Below are 13,997 nucleotides of genomic sequence, written 5' to 3'. Positions count from 1 at the left end.
TTTACTACATAAATAATTTTAACGTTGCATTTAATATTATTCAGTATATATTATTCAGTATATATAATATTAATATTATTCAGTATACATTACCTGCCTTTATACATTATATAGGTAGTGGCTAAAAGGACATGGTAATGCGTAGTAAGAATACGTTCAGTCTCTGGAGCAGTATTTTTGTTGTTTTTGTTTTCAAGACAGGGTATCGCTGCATAGCCTTGACTGTCCTGGAACTCATTCAGAAAAGCAGGTTGTGCTCAAAGTCACAGGGATCCACCTGCCTCTGCCTCCCAAGTGCTGGAATTAAAAGGCACGCGGCACTGCTGTCAGGCAGCAGTTTTTAAAGTCTCTGTGTGTGTGTTTACAAGTATGCCTTGACTCCTGTGGCACAGGACAATTTTCAGGAGTTGGTCCTCTCCTTCCTTCCACCATGTGGGTTGTCAGGCTTGGCGAGAGCCTTTACTTGCCGAGTCGCCTTAGTGGCCCTGTTTGGATGGAGCATTGTGCCATAGCAATGCTATGACGACATAGCAAATGCTTCTGTAGTTCATTGACCGAAGAAGCCTGTCTGTGAGGGGCTGTTATCCCCGTGTTGTGAACTGAGGCTTAATAGAACATTACTTTAGCCTGCCCGAAGGTCTACCAGCAGTAAGGTCACTCCTCGGCTCCCAGGTTAAATTCTAGCCTCCCCTGAATAAAGCACAGCTGTTCACCATGGCAGCAAATTCTTAGTTATGAGTAGGCGTGGCGGCGCCTGCCTGTGATTCCAGCCCTTGAGAGACTGTAATGGGAAGATTGTGAGTTCAGGACCAGCCTGGGCCACAAAGCCGGCCCCTGTCTCAAAAATACTGCTCTCCCTCCATGTTGTTTTGACTTGCTACTGGGTTGACTGTACTGAAAGGATCAAGACTGAATTGATGGCACTATCCCAGTGGGAAGAGTTGACCTGACAGTTGTGTCCACATCACCATGCTGGTTCCTCTACAGGTTCAAAATCAGCTGCCAATCAGTATCTCCCAATCCCCCAGCTAGCCACACCCTGAAGATGGCTGAAAGGGTTTAAGGCTTCGATTATCTCAAATGAATACAGTGGTCAGTAGAGAGTCTGGGGTTTCTTATACATTTGAGGATATAGAGATATTTTGTTATTCTCTGGAGCAAAGTAAAGAGAAAACGTTTTTTTTAAGCCAATGCTATAATTAAAGCCATTTAATAAAAAGTTCAAAGACCAGCAAAGGGTCTAGTCGAGAATGTGAAGCAACTGCCTTATCAGGGATTATTTTCCCATGGAGGCAGCATGAAGCTGACAGAAATGGAGTTAAATGACCATCCTGTGCCTCCGTGATTAGAAACAGTCTGCTCTCTACAGTTTGATTAGTCATGCTTGTCACTATGGGCTTTCAGCTTATTAAAACTGGCAGTGCTGTGTGTGTAGGTCAGGGAGCCTAGAAGGTCACACTTAGCAGCACTAAGCAAGAAAGGGTTGGTGGAACCGATGTTCATTTTATTTAGTGTTGTGTGTGTGCGTGTTGGACACACACATGAACCCACACAGGACAGGTGTGTCGGTTAGAGGACAACTTGTGGAAATTGGCTCTCTCCTTCCACCACACGGGTTCCAGGGCTCAAACCCAAGTCATCAGGCTTGGTAGCAAGCATCGGTCACCTTTGGGCCATCTCACCCGCCTTACAGCTTATTTGAAATACTGTATCGAATAGCTTTTCCACCTTCACTTCTCCATTTTGCATTTATGTTTCTTGTCATTGTGAGGTTATGACTTTAGAAGACAAAGCCCAAAGAACAGGGTGCAAGGAAAACTGAAGCGAGTTTAATAGAAGCAATGTAACAGGGAAGTCTTTTGTCCTTAATGGATATAACAGTCCTGGTTATGCCTGTGGTCCAGGTAATTATTACTGGCACTCCCTTCGCCCTCAGAAGTGCCCTAATTTCCACAAGTTATATGCTCAACCAAATGAGAGTGGTAGAGGTGACCAAACTGGAGAGCAGGTGGCCATGCAAGCCGTGCAGCTGCTACCCACTTCCTGCTAATTGCTGCCGAGGCCAGGCCTGCCACATATTCCAGCCTTTCAAGTGAAGCCAAAAATCTGGGTCCTCACACTTTTTAAATGTTGCAGCAATTAAAAAAATATTTTGCTCTCTGAACTTAATTTAGGGGTGCCTAATTTGCAAGCTGTGGCTTAAAAATCTACAAAGGTGGCTTTGGCATCTCTGTGTGTGTGTGTGTGTGTGTGTGTGTGTGTGTGTGTGTGTGCATGTATGATGTGCATCAGTCTGGCAAGGTGGCTGAGTGGTTGCACTTGCTGCACAAAGCTTGCCAAACTGAATTCAGCCAGCAGAGCTCACATAAAGGTGGAAGGAGAGAACCAGCTCCACCAAGTTGACCTCCGACCTCCACGCTCACACTGGCATTCCTCTACCCAACGGTGCACGTATGTGCACACACTTTTTTTCTTTTTAATGAAGAGATTTAAAAAGTCTTGTGTGAGAGACTGGGATGTAGCTCATTTGGTCGAGTGCTAGCCTTGACAGGCGTGAGGCCTTGACCCCGGCACCACATAAAATGAGGCATGGTGGCACACACTTGTAATTACAGCATTTGGAAGGTGAGGATAGGAGTATCAAAGTCGTTTCCGGCTACATAGTGAACTCTGGGTCAGTCTGGAGTGCTTGAAACCCAGTCTTCTCAGAGTGCAGAAAGCCCATATGAGGTCCTCAGGCCATGTGCTCCATTGCACCATGCCCAGAAAGGAATAAATCACCCTTGCTCAACCGATTTTGTGGGTAGTAAGTTTTGGTCTTAAGAATGAAAAAATAGCAGCTGGTGTTCTTTCCTTTTAAGGGCATCTTAGTCTACTCAGCTGCCTGTAACAAAGAACCAGAGACTGGATGGCTTATTTAAAAAAAAAAAATTTTTTTTTTTTTTTTTCTCATGGTCTGGAGGCCAGAAGTCTTGAGATCAGTGTGGCAACATAGTTGGGTTCTTGAGAGGATTCTCTTCTGGATACCCAAAGTATTGCCTTATGTTTTCATATATGGAAATATATACTTTATATAATAGAGAAAAGTTTAGCGAGCTCTCTAGGGTCTCTTTTATAAGAGCACTAACCCCATTTGTTGGGATGCACCATCATGTCCTAAATTACCTTCTGGCCTCATTAGCACCTGGGACTCCGACATCAGGAGTGATGCAATGCTCATGAGGAGCCAAGCCTGCACACAGTCTTTCTAGTTACCATGTTAGCTCTCTTTTCATCAAAACTGTTTTGGGTTGGGCCTGTGCCCTTCCAGGATCAGCATCCATTTCCTAGGAATCACTTTTTTTCTTTTCTCAAGACAGGGTTTCTCTGTGTAGCCCTAGCTAAGCAGGCTGGCCTCAAACTCACAGAGATCCGTCTGCCTCCACCCCCCAGAGTGCTGGGATTACAAGTGTGTGCCACCACACCTGGTTAGGAATCACTTTCTGACAATCCTTTCTGGTGTTACAAAACCAGCTGGTCCAATAACATTAGGTGTCCGCCTACACCCCCAGCAGCAGCCCCAGCAGGCTCACTGAGAACCCACTTACTGTTTGTCCGGGGAGCAAACATCCTCAAAACAGTCCTTTTCTTGAGAGCTAAGCCTGCCACACTGGTTAGGAGTGACTGGAGCGACAGTGCGTGCTAGGACCTGTGCACAGTGTCATCTTGTCGGTGGTAGTTTTAGCTCACTTTATGCTAGGCGAGCTCCCAGTGACCCGGCACATCGTTATTATTTTTCTGTTACTCAGTTCTACTTCCTATTATTACCACCTTTTAGAGCTGACCTGAAAGCAATTTACCCTGCTCTGGCAAGGGGAACTCGCAGTGAACTCTTCCTTTGTTCTCCTTCCTCAAGCTCCACTCTTGAGGCCTGTCTGAAGTTGCCAAGGAGTTCAAATGGCCCCCGTGCTCCCACCAGTATGATTCAGGGGGATTAACCACCCTCTCTGCACCCTCTTCCAAGTGCTCGCCTCTCTTCCCGAGCTCTTCTCCCCTGCTGTCTGCTCCTTTGTCTGTGAAACACATTTTCTCTTATTATCACCTTGTTCCCTGCATGCCTCGGATGGCTCCGGCTCATCTCTTAACAGAATCAAGATGTTGCTATTAACGGTCTTCTCTTAACAGCTCAGAGTCATTTCTTTATATTTAGTTCTTTCCCCCTTTCCCTCCCAGTTCGCATAATCATCTTTGCTTCAAATAAAGTTTTATAGCCATTCTCATAACCATGGCTTTATAGTTCCTATCAAAAAGGCAGAAGAGGAGGAGATAAAAGCAGCAGAGGGAGAAAAATAAATAAAAGGTGAAGGGGTGAGGGCTATTCCAATAATGGAGGAACCCGGCCAGCATCTTCCAGACTCCTCTGCGAAGGAATCCAGGCGACCTTAGTCCTCAAGCCTACGACCGCAAGCTTGGTGGTCCGGCGAAGTTTTCCTTTAACTTTTATGGATGGGTAGGAAGGTGGTCTCTCCTCTGAGGACCTGTTTTCCTTCCAAATAATTAAAACACTGTCTTAGAATTCTCCCAGCATCATTCATGTTGGCCATAAATCCTTTCACAGAATCCAATTACATGATAGATAAGAGTTTTGCAAATCACATCCCCCCCAAAGCTAAAATATTTACCCATATTTCCTAGCATTTTCTATTCCCCACTCATTTATTTTTATTTTCATTTAGCAAACTTAAATAACATTTCCATCACAATTCCGTTTATTGTTCCCCATGATGCCAGCTGAAGAAAACACAAAACGATGCAAATAAACCCTGTTCCCACATAGTAATTAGACATCAAACAAGAAGAGAGTGGCACTGTGTTCAATTTTTTTTTTTTTTTTTGTCTTTCTTACACTCTTTATCTGATTTTGGTTAGACTCTCCAATTTCACATTTTTTTTAAAGTCTCTTCTAGTCATGTAGAAAAAGATCAGCTCTACTTTATTTTTGCACTTGAATATTCAGTCACAATACCACAGATCCAATATGCCCAAAGCCAGACTTAGTATCTGTTTTCTTTCATTCACACAAGTTCTCCACTTCGACTCCTTGCCCATGTGCATAGCTCTTGTCTTCCAGTCAAATCCAGATGGAAAAATTATTCTGTGGATGAATAATGCAGTATCCGGAAGGGATAGGTACAAGACATTGCAGGGAGAGGATACGGTTCGACTGTGAGCTCAGAGTTAAGGTGTGACTCAAAGATTACCCTGTCTGTGATTGCTAATCTCAGTTGTTAGCTTGATGAGACCTAGGGTCACCTGGAAGATAGATTTCTGGGAATGCTTGTGGTGGATTAGGATTAGGTAATTGAGGTGGGAAGGCCTACCCACTGTGGGTGGCACCACTCCCTGGGTTGAGATACTTGGCTATATAAAAAAGAAAGTGAGCCAAGGACAAGCTCTCTGTGGCTTGACTGGATACACTGTGGCCAGCGGATTCAAACTCCTGATACTATAACTTCTCCAACTCCAATGCGAGAGGCCTTGAACCCTGAGCCAAAAGACCTTTCTCCCTTAAATTGTTTTTATCAGGGTGTGTTATGAGAGGAAATATAATTATGATACCATCCATCCTGCCCTCATTCTCTTCCTTCCTCTCGTCTCCATTCTCTCCCTCCTGTTGTTTTACTACTCCCTGCTGCTGGTCTAAGCTTTCACAATATCTTCGCAGAGATCTCCCACGCCAAAAGCCTTCAATGGCTCCCAGTACCGTCCAGATCTGAGTTAAGATACGAAGCCAAGTTTCTGGGCCTCCTGTGATCTGCCTTCGCCCACTTGCCATGGGCTTTGCTTCTCTCCCTCTTCCTTATCCTACTCCTCATTCTTCAGCGTCCAACCCAAGAATCAAAACTCCCACGAAACCCTGCTTTTCAGGGAGCCCCGACTCTTTGAAGGGGGGGTGTCTCTTCTAGCTCCCCTTGTATGTGGCTACAGCCACATACTGTCCTCAGGGCCTCGGTTCTGTGCCTGGTCTCCCAAGGGGAGTGCCGGCTCTATGAGGGAAGAATTCCTGAGTATTCTCATTGTACTCCTGCTTCCCAGCTCCCTGCCTCTGTAACGCTCGCTATTTGTGATACACATGTTCACTGAGGAAAACAGGAAGTAGCTGGCTAATTTTCTCTTTTCTCCTGTCTTTAGGATGTTCTCCACTCTTAACCCATTGCTTGCCACATTTCCCTTTCATTATAACTGCTTCAATACTTCCCACACGCTAGCAAACTGCCTTCTGTATTACCCGTGGTAACCGTCTAGATCAGCAGTTCTCAACCTGTAGGTTGTGACCCCTTCAGGGGTGAAATGACCCTTTTACAGGAGTCGCCTAAAACCATAGGGAAACACAGATACTTACATTACAGTTCATAACAGTAGCAAAATTCAGTTATGAATAGCAACAAAAATGATTTTATGGTGGGGGGGAGTCACCACAACATGAGGAAGGGTTATTAAAGGGTCGTAGCATTAGGAAGGTTGAAAGCCACTACTCTAGATTAATACCACCTTCCCCAGTACTTGGAAGAGGCACTCACAAAACTCTAGTGGCTTGCTCCAGGATACAAAACAGAGAATTCAGAATTTGAACTCAGCACCATAAGGCAGGAGCTCAGATTTTTCCCATTTTATTCCTCGGCATTCCTAAATTGTGTTTTTCTTATATAGACAGAGCATCCTTTCTCTGTTAAGAACATAGGTCAGGATGACTTAGTAGCCACTCTCTCATCCCTTTTTAGTCATGGAAATCGGCACTGGATTTTGATAATGAAAGGACCCAGAGATGATAATGTTATTTTGGTCAAAAGCTCATATATTTACATATAAATGAAAGGCAAGGAGACATTTAAATTGTAGAAAAGGGGAAAAATTATGGTTCTCCTCCTTGTCAGAATAAGGCTTTTTGGTGACACACAGAATGCAGTTTTTAGAGGCAGAAGAAATGTTACCGATCATTGAAGACGATGGCGGTCCAGGGAGAGTGACTACCCCAAGCCCCAACAGGAAATGAGAGGCAAGGACAGAAGGAGAGCCTGGGGTTTCCTTATCTGCCTCAGTCCTTCTGCACATCTCATCTCTTCTGGCCTTCTGGCCTTCTGGCCTTGTGCAGCCCAGGTTTGTTTTTTGGTTTTTTTTTTTTGAGCCAATAGCCCCTTTGTCAGTCACACAGTGAGTGGTTTACCTTCATTCCTGCTGCTGCTTTCCTACTTTCTTAATCTAGCCAACTCCCAGGGGAATGGTGATTTTTAAATGCAGGGACAGACCATTGTGTTGTAGATACATTTTAGGAAGCCCATTATTAAGACTATAGGCATCATGGGATTTGGCAAGCCACATCCCCCAAAATCCAACCTCAAAAGATGCGGTAGACCAATCCCTTCCCTGTATGTTATACCACTTCCCTAGCCTAACCCCTCTCCTTATGATGGACTCTTCACACTTTTTGTGAGTTTCTGGCTTTGATGAGGAGGTGGGAAAGAGAGAACATCAGAGATTGTCTTCTGTGATCCCATCAAATGATCTTGTTTGTTTGTTTGTTGTTGTTTTTTGCTTGTTTGTTTTCATGGAGTCTTGATGGTCTTTTGAATTTGTCCCAGCCAATCAGTCATAAAACCCAACATTTCCATCAGGGACTCTCCACTATGTTTGCACAGGTTTATTGCTTAGTCACATACACCTCTTATTCCTCTCTGACGTCTCTTGTTCTTTCATTTTTCCAGTCATGAGATGTTAACTCATTTTTCTATTAGCTTTTGCCCCACTGTGACCAAAAGTCCTGACATAAACAATTTAAAGGCAGAGAGATGTTTTGGGGTTCAAGATTTCAGAGGATTCCATTCTTGGTCACATTTCTTCATATTTTTAAGAATGTTGAGAGGCAGGTTATCATGCAACAGTATCATGTAGTTGAGATTCTCTTGCCTACCTCATGATAGATGGGAACCAGAGAGCCAGGCAGGAACCAGAGGGCTGGGCAGGAACCAGAGAATCGGGCAGAAGGCAGGAGCCTCAAAAGGCCTGTATCCAGTGACTCCCAGTAGGCCCGCACTCCTTGAATTTCTACAACCTCCCAAAATAGTGCCACCCAGCTGGTGAGCAAGGATTCAAACGTCTGAGCCTGATGGGGTGAGGAGTGGCATTTTCATATTCAAACCATAACAACTTCCAGTGAAGTGTCAGGCATTGTCTAGACACTCGGGATTAAATTACAAAAACTGTACATAACACATTTGCCTTCCTAGAATTTACAGATCATGAGTAAACTCTAAAATTACACGTATTTTGCCGAGAATTAGAAAGCTTCAATTTGCTCATCTAACCTTGCAAATCATATCCTAACTACAAATGAGCTGTCTAGATGCCAGTTATCTATAGATAAAGAAAATCAAAGTGTTTCTTTTAGTGTTGTTTAGCTACCTCTATTCATTACTAGGGAATGGAAAGAGCTGCACTGTAGGCATTTTTAAACACACCACTGTAGAAAGGGCATTTATTGGGGAAAAAGAAGGGCTCAGCAGGAGCACTAGTAGTCAAGGGAGGTTAATGGGAGAGGATAGGATCAAAACATTATATATGTGTAAAAATGTCAATGAAACCACCTACCACATATAATTAACATGTGCCAATAAAAATCTCTAAAAATGATCTAGGATTAGGTAGGCAGATCAGTGGATAAAAACACCTGAGTTTAATTTACAGGACCAAGCTGGAGGCCATGGTGCTCATCCACAGTCCCAGCATTTCTACTTTGAGATGGGAGGTGAAGGCAAAGGCAAGAGAATCAGTAGGAAGCTCCTAGGCCACGTCACACAGAGTGCTGCGCGGTGGAAATAAGAAAAGACCTTGACTCAACAACATAGAATAGATTCTCAAAAGTTGTCCTCTGACCTCCACACAGGCACCGTGGAATGCTGTGTGCACGCACGCACACACACACACACACACACACACACACAAACAAATGATGAATAAATGAAATAGCTGGTCTCCCTCAGACTGGATGTTTTAGCTCAGTGATAGGGTGCACAAATAGCATACACAGGGCCTTGGCTTCCATGCCAAACACCAGACAGAACAATTTCTCAGGAGGATGTTGAGCTAATTGGTGCTGTGAATACCTTTTTCAAAGACATAGACATAGATCAGAGTAACTAGTGTAATTTATTGTAATTTTTTATGTGAATGGGCGTTTTGCCTGCATGTATGCCTATGCGCCATAAGCATGCCTGGGCCTGTGAAGTCAGAAGAAAGAATCATATCTGCCAGAACTGGAGTTACGGATAATTGTGAGCACCATGTTGGTGCTGGAAATTGAACCCAGATCCTCTGGAAGAGCAACCAGTGCTCTTCACTGAACTATGTCTCCAGCCCCTAATTTATTGATGGGGTGTGTGTGTGTGATTTTTGAAGCTAAAGACAAGATACTAGCTAAGAATTCATATTTGGAGTGTCCATTTGGAGGTAAAAACCAATTTCTAAAAGTTGTCAGTTGATGCTGTTAACCTTCTCAATAACATTTGTTGACTTTTAGTCCATAAACACTACCCCTTATACTATGTCGCTTATTTTCTGAATAAGTAAAATTCAAAGGGAACAACTCCAAGGTTTTTAATGTTAATATTACAGCTAAGTGGTGATTCAAAAAAAAAAATCATTCCACATCAACCTATATTGCCATTGCTCTTAATTGACAAGCAGAAGTGACGTAAAAGCTTATTGCTAAAGACTCCGCACACTTCAATTGCAGGACACAGAGAAATCATGAGCTGAACGCTTTCTTGTTGCTGGCTAGTTTTCATGGTAATAAAGAGGTGGGAACTCTGAAAACTGCAATACCAACTTGCAAGGCAAGGCCTACTAGTCCAATGGTGGCATGACTGTTATGATGGTAACCAACTGCTTTCTGCTTGAATGTGAGGCTCCCTCTGCAGGTGGGAATTCATGCCTGCTACTGCAAATGGAAGTATGTGGTTAGGGAGGTCATAGGCTCCCAGGAGAAGCTGACTACTGCTGTTTTGCTAAATGGGCATGTCTTCAAACTGCTTTCTATATATTTATGCTTATGCCCATATATCAGTGTTGTTCTCAACCTTGGTTTGTTGTGGTTACTGCAGAGACTCATAACTGGTCAAAGGGATGGGAATAATTGAATGCTCGTCTCTGAATTGGACATCTATATAGCCTCAGGGGTCATTGTGAAGGTGGGAGAGAAAAAAAATACAAGAAAGAGACAGAAGATGGGGAGGCTTGTCATAAAATGCTGCCTTCTGGACATAAGATGGCTGTTGTACTCTTGAGCGCATAGCTACTTGAATAACACAACATTCTCTCAGTGGTGGGAGATTGGCGACTGAGGTTCCATTCCTTGAAGTTCTGCTGGAACTTAGTGAATGTTGGCCATATTCCTCAGTGGCATAGCCACTGAAAAGTTGCCAGGCTGCAGTAAATACCTCCCACTTACGCTCATGCACACAGCCCTTAAGAAACCAAATGGGTCACAAACAAACACACAAATTAAAAAAAAAAACAAAACAAAACAATGAAAATAGGAAGGGACTCGTCAGAAAGAAGAAAGTGCTTAGCAGTAGTGGTTGCAAATGAAAGAGGAAAATGGGAATGAACATGAAACTCTAACACCAATTCTGTGGTATTGGGAGGTGGGACTTTCAGAGAGTAAGTGAATTTATAAGAATGGAGCCCTCCTGATGGAATTGCTGCATGTATGAGAGGCCACAGTGCTGGCTCTTTGCTCGCTGTCTTATGAGGCTCTAGCAAGAAGGAGGCTGTGATCTTTAATCTTGATTGTCAACTTGATAGGCTTTTATAGTTACCATGGAAACAAGCTTCTCCCTAGGCATGTTTGTGAGACAGTTTCTAGGTTGGGCTAACTGAGGTAGAGAGATTTCTGTAAATGTGTACAGCACTATTCCACGGTCCAGGACCCTTCACTGAATGAAAAAAGAAGAAGGGAGCCATGTACAGCATTTGTCTCTACCTGGCTTGTACATGTAATGGCGCCTACTGCCTCACATTCCTGCTGCCATGCCTTCACCACCGTGATGGACTGTGCTTTCGAATCTGAGTCAAAATAAACCCTTCTTTCCTTCAACAGAAAGTTGCTTTTGTGGAGTATTTCATCACAAGAAGAAAAGTAAGCAGGGCTGGAGAGATAGCTCAGCGATGAAGAACGCTTGATGACCCTGCCAGGCTACGGTTCAGTTCCCAGCACCCACTTGCTGGCTCACGCCATCCATAGGTCTAGTTCCAGGGGGTCTAATGTGCTCTTCTGACCCCTGTGGGCACAAGCCATGGGTGTGGGGCACATACACGCACGCAGGCAAAGCACTCATGCACATAAAGTAGATAAGTGTGAGGAGGAGAGGTAACTAATGCAGCAGCTCCCTGCAAAAAACGGTAGGGGTGCGCCCATCAGACACTGGGTTTGTAGACTTCCGGACCTTGGCTCTCCTAACTCTCAGAAGCATAAAAAAAAGAAAACGTTCAAGCCACTGTCTACAGTGCTCTGTTGTGCCAGCCTGAAATGACTCTAGTGGATCTTCTGGATGATAGCATGCTCTTTCTTTTGAATTTTTTAGTTGGGGGAGGGGGGAAAAGGCATTCCATGACCTTTTTATACTGAGGTTCAACTTGTACAGGATAGATGATTGATTCTTATATTTATCAGTTTTCCAAGGAATTGGTTTTTTAGCATCTCCTAAAACTGAACGAGTTTGTAAATTGCACTTTCCAGCTATTTGGCGTTTTAAGGATTTTTACTTTAATTTTAAATTGTATGTATCAGGTGTGGGGTGGACCTGAGTGGAGTGCGTATGGAAACCAGAGGAGAACGTCAGATCCCCCTGGAGGTGGAATTACAGGCCATTATAAACCACCTAATGCTTTAGGTGGTGGGAACAGAACTTGGGTCATCTGCAAGAGCAATAAAGGCTCGTAACAGATGAGCCAGCCATCCCTCCAGCCCCCTACTTGGCATTTGAAAACCATCCTAGTTATTCTTTGTAACCCTCACATTTTCTGGCTTTGGCCAATGGTTGGATCACAGTGCTGACTTCTGAGTCCCTTTGATATGCTCCCAGTGGCTTTTATTGTTACTTTCTTTCTGGAATACTGTGTTCCAGGATCATGTATCTCTGTCTCCAATCTGGAACCAACCATTTCCCCAAGCAGCTCTCATTTTTTTTATTGGGAAATGCCTTTTAGAGACCATATGCTTGGTTCTAGTAGTACTTATTACTGCATTTACTGTCCTTGCTTCCAGGGTTTTTTGTCTTCTTTCTTCTTTTTCTTTTTAGTGAAAAAGGACAAAAAAAAAGTACACATTCTTAAAAAAGAAAATATACTGTAAATTCAAAATAGAGTTTAGAAGGAGTTTTTTTAAAATGACTTTTGGGTTTCACACTTGTGTCTTATTTTTAACTGAAAACCTTTCTTCTTAATGACATCAGAGTTACTGCTTATGTTGTTTTTCCCATACATGAAGACATATGTGGTAGTGCTCCAATAACAAAGCCAATTTTGTGAGTAATGATGCAATATCTCATAACAGTTTGGAGGCTCTTTATAATCCTTCAATTTTTTTTTTGGAGATGTGCACATCTCAGAGATGATGTGAAAATTACTGTGTTTTTAATATCACTTGAAATGATTTCTTGCTGTGTGATTAAGCCATCAACTCTATTCACAAGACTCATTCATTTCATTTTGCTTCTGATTTTTAAGGGTTGCTTATTATCATGAATATTTAATTCAGATAAGGGCGAGTGGGTATTTACTTCAGTACTTTAAGTATTTCACTTTTTTCTTCTTGTTTGTGTGGCTTCTGAAGAGAAATTTGGTGTAATTCATACATATCTTTTTCTTCTGTATGGAGGGCTTCTTTTTACTTTTTTTTCCGTTTATTTCCTTCCATTTGAATGAGGTAGCTACATATATTCTTGGTATTTTATATATGCATATTTATAGAATTAATATATTTCTAGATACAGATAATTAGAATGCTGAGTATTCTTTGAGCTTCCTGGATCTCAGGGTTAGTTGCTATCATGATTTTGAAAGAAAAACTTGGTCATTATTCAAACATTTTTGCTCCATTTTTTCTTTATTTTCCTTCTGTATTCTAGTCATTCACAGTTACAGCTTTTGAAATTGTCCCATAGTTTGTAGTTATTCTGTTTTACTTTCTTTTTCAAAGAAAATGTACTTATTTTTATGTTATGTGTAAGAGTGTTTGTATAAATGTGTGTGTACCAGGTCATGCCTAATGTCCACAAAAGGCCAGAAGAAGGAGTCATATCACCTGGAACTAGACAGTTGTGGGCTACCATGTGGATGGTTGGAACTGAACTCGGGTCTTCTGTAAGAGCAATAAGCACCTTGACCACTGAGCTATCTCTCTAGCTACCCCCCCTTTAAGGTTTTCTTTTCTCTTTGCATTATAGCTTGAATGATTTTTCCTAACATCGTCAACCTCCATGATTCTTTCCTTGGCTGTGTCCAGCCCACTGATGAACCCATCAAAGATATTCTTCATTTCTGTTTGAAGCTTTGTATTTCCAGCATTTCTTTTCATTCTGTTTATCTTCTCACCCGATTCATCCATTTCTGAGTATCACACATTTTTTTTTCCAGAACCTATGTTCTCTTTGCTTTGTTGCTCTAGGCTGTTTCAGTGTGTTTTATGACCTTTTGTTGAAAGTTGGACATGATGCATCATGTGTTTACTGTAAAACTGTGTCCTAATCTAGTAGTTGAGCCCTGGCCCTAGCTATTGAAGTCTTCAGATTCCTGCGGTGCTACCAGTGTTTTGAATTGTCTTAAAAATTTCTTTTTGAGTGGAGTCTGCAGCTTTCCACTATAATCTACAATAATTATACCAGGGCCCTTTTAATGAGGTGCTTAAATGTATGGGGTCAGGGGTTCTATAGTGTTATCACTAAATCTAAGCCTTTTAGTGT

This window comes from Meriones unguiculatus, chromosome 17 (assembly GCF_030254825.1).
Source record: "Meriones unguiculatus strain TT.TT164.6M chromosome 17, Bangor_MerUng_6.1, whole genome shotgun sequence".
Classification (NCBI taxonomy): Eukaryota; Metazoa; Chordata; class Mammalia; order Rodentia; family Muridae; genus Meriones; species Meriones unguiculatus.
This window is presented reverse-complemented; position numbering follows the sequence as displayed.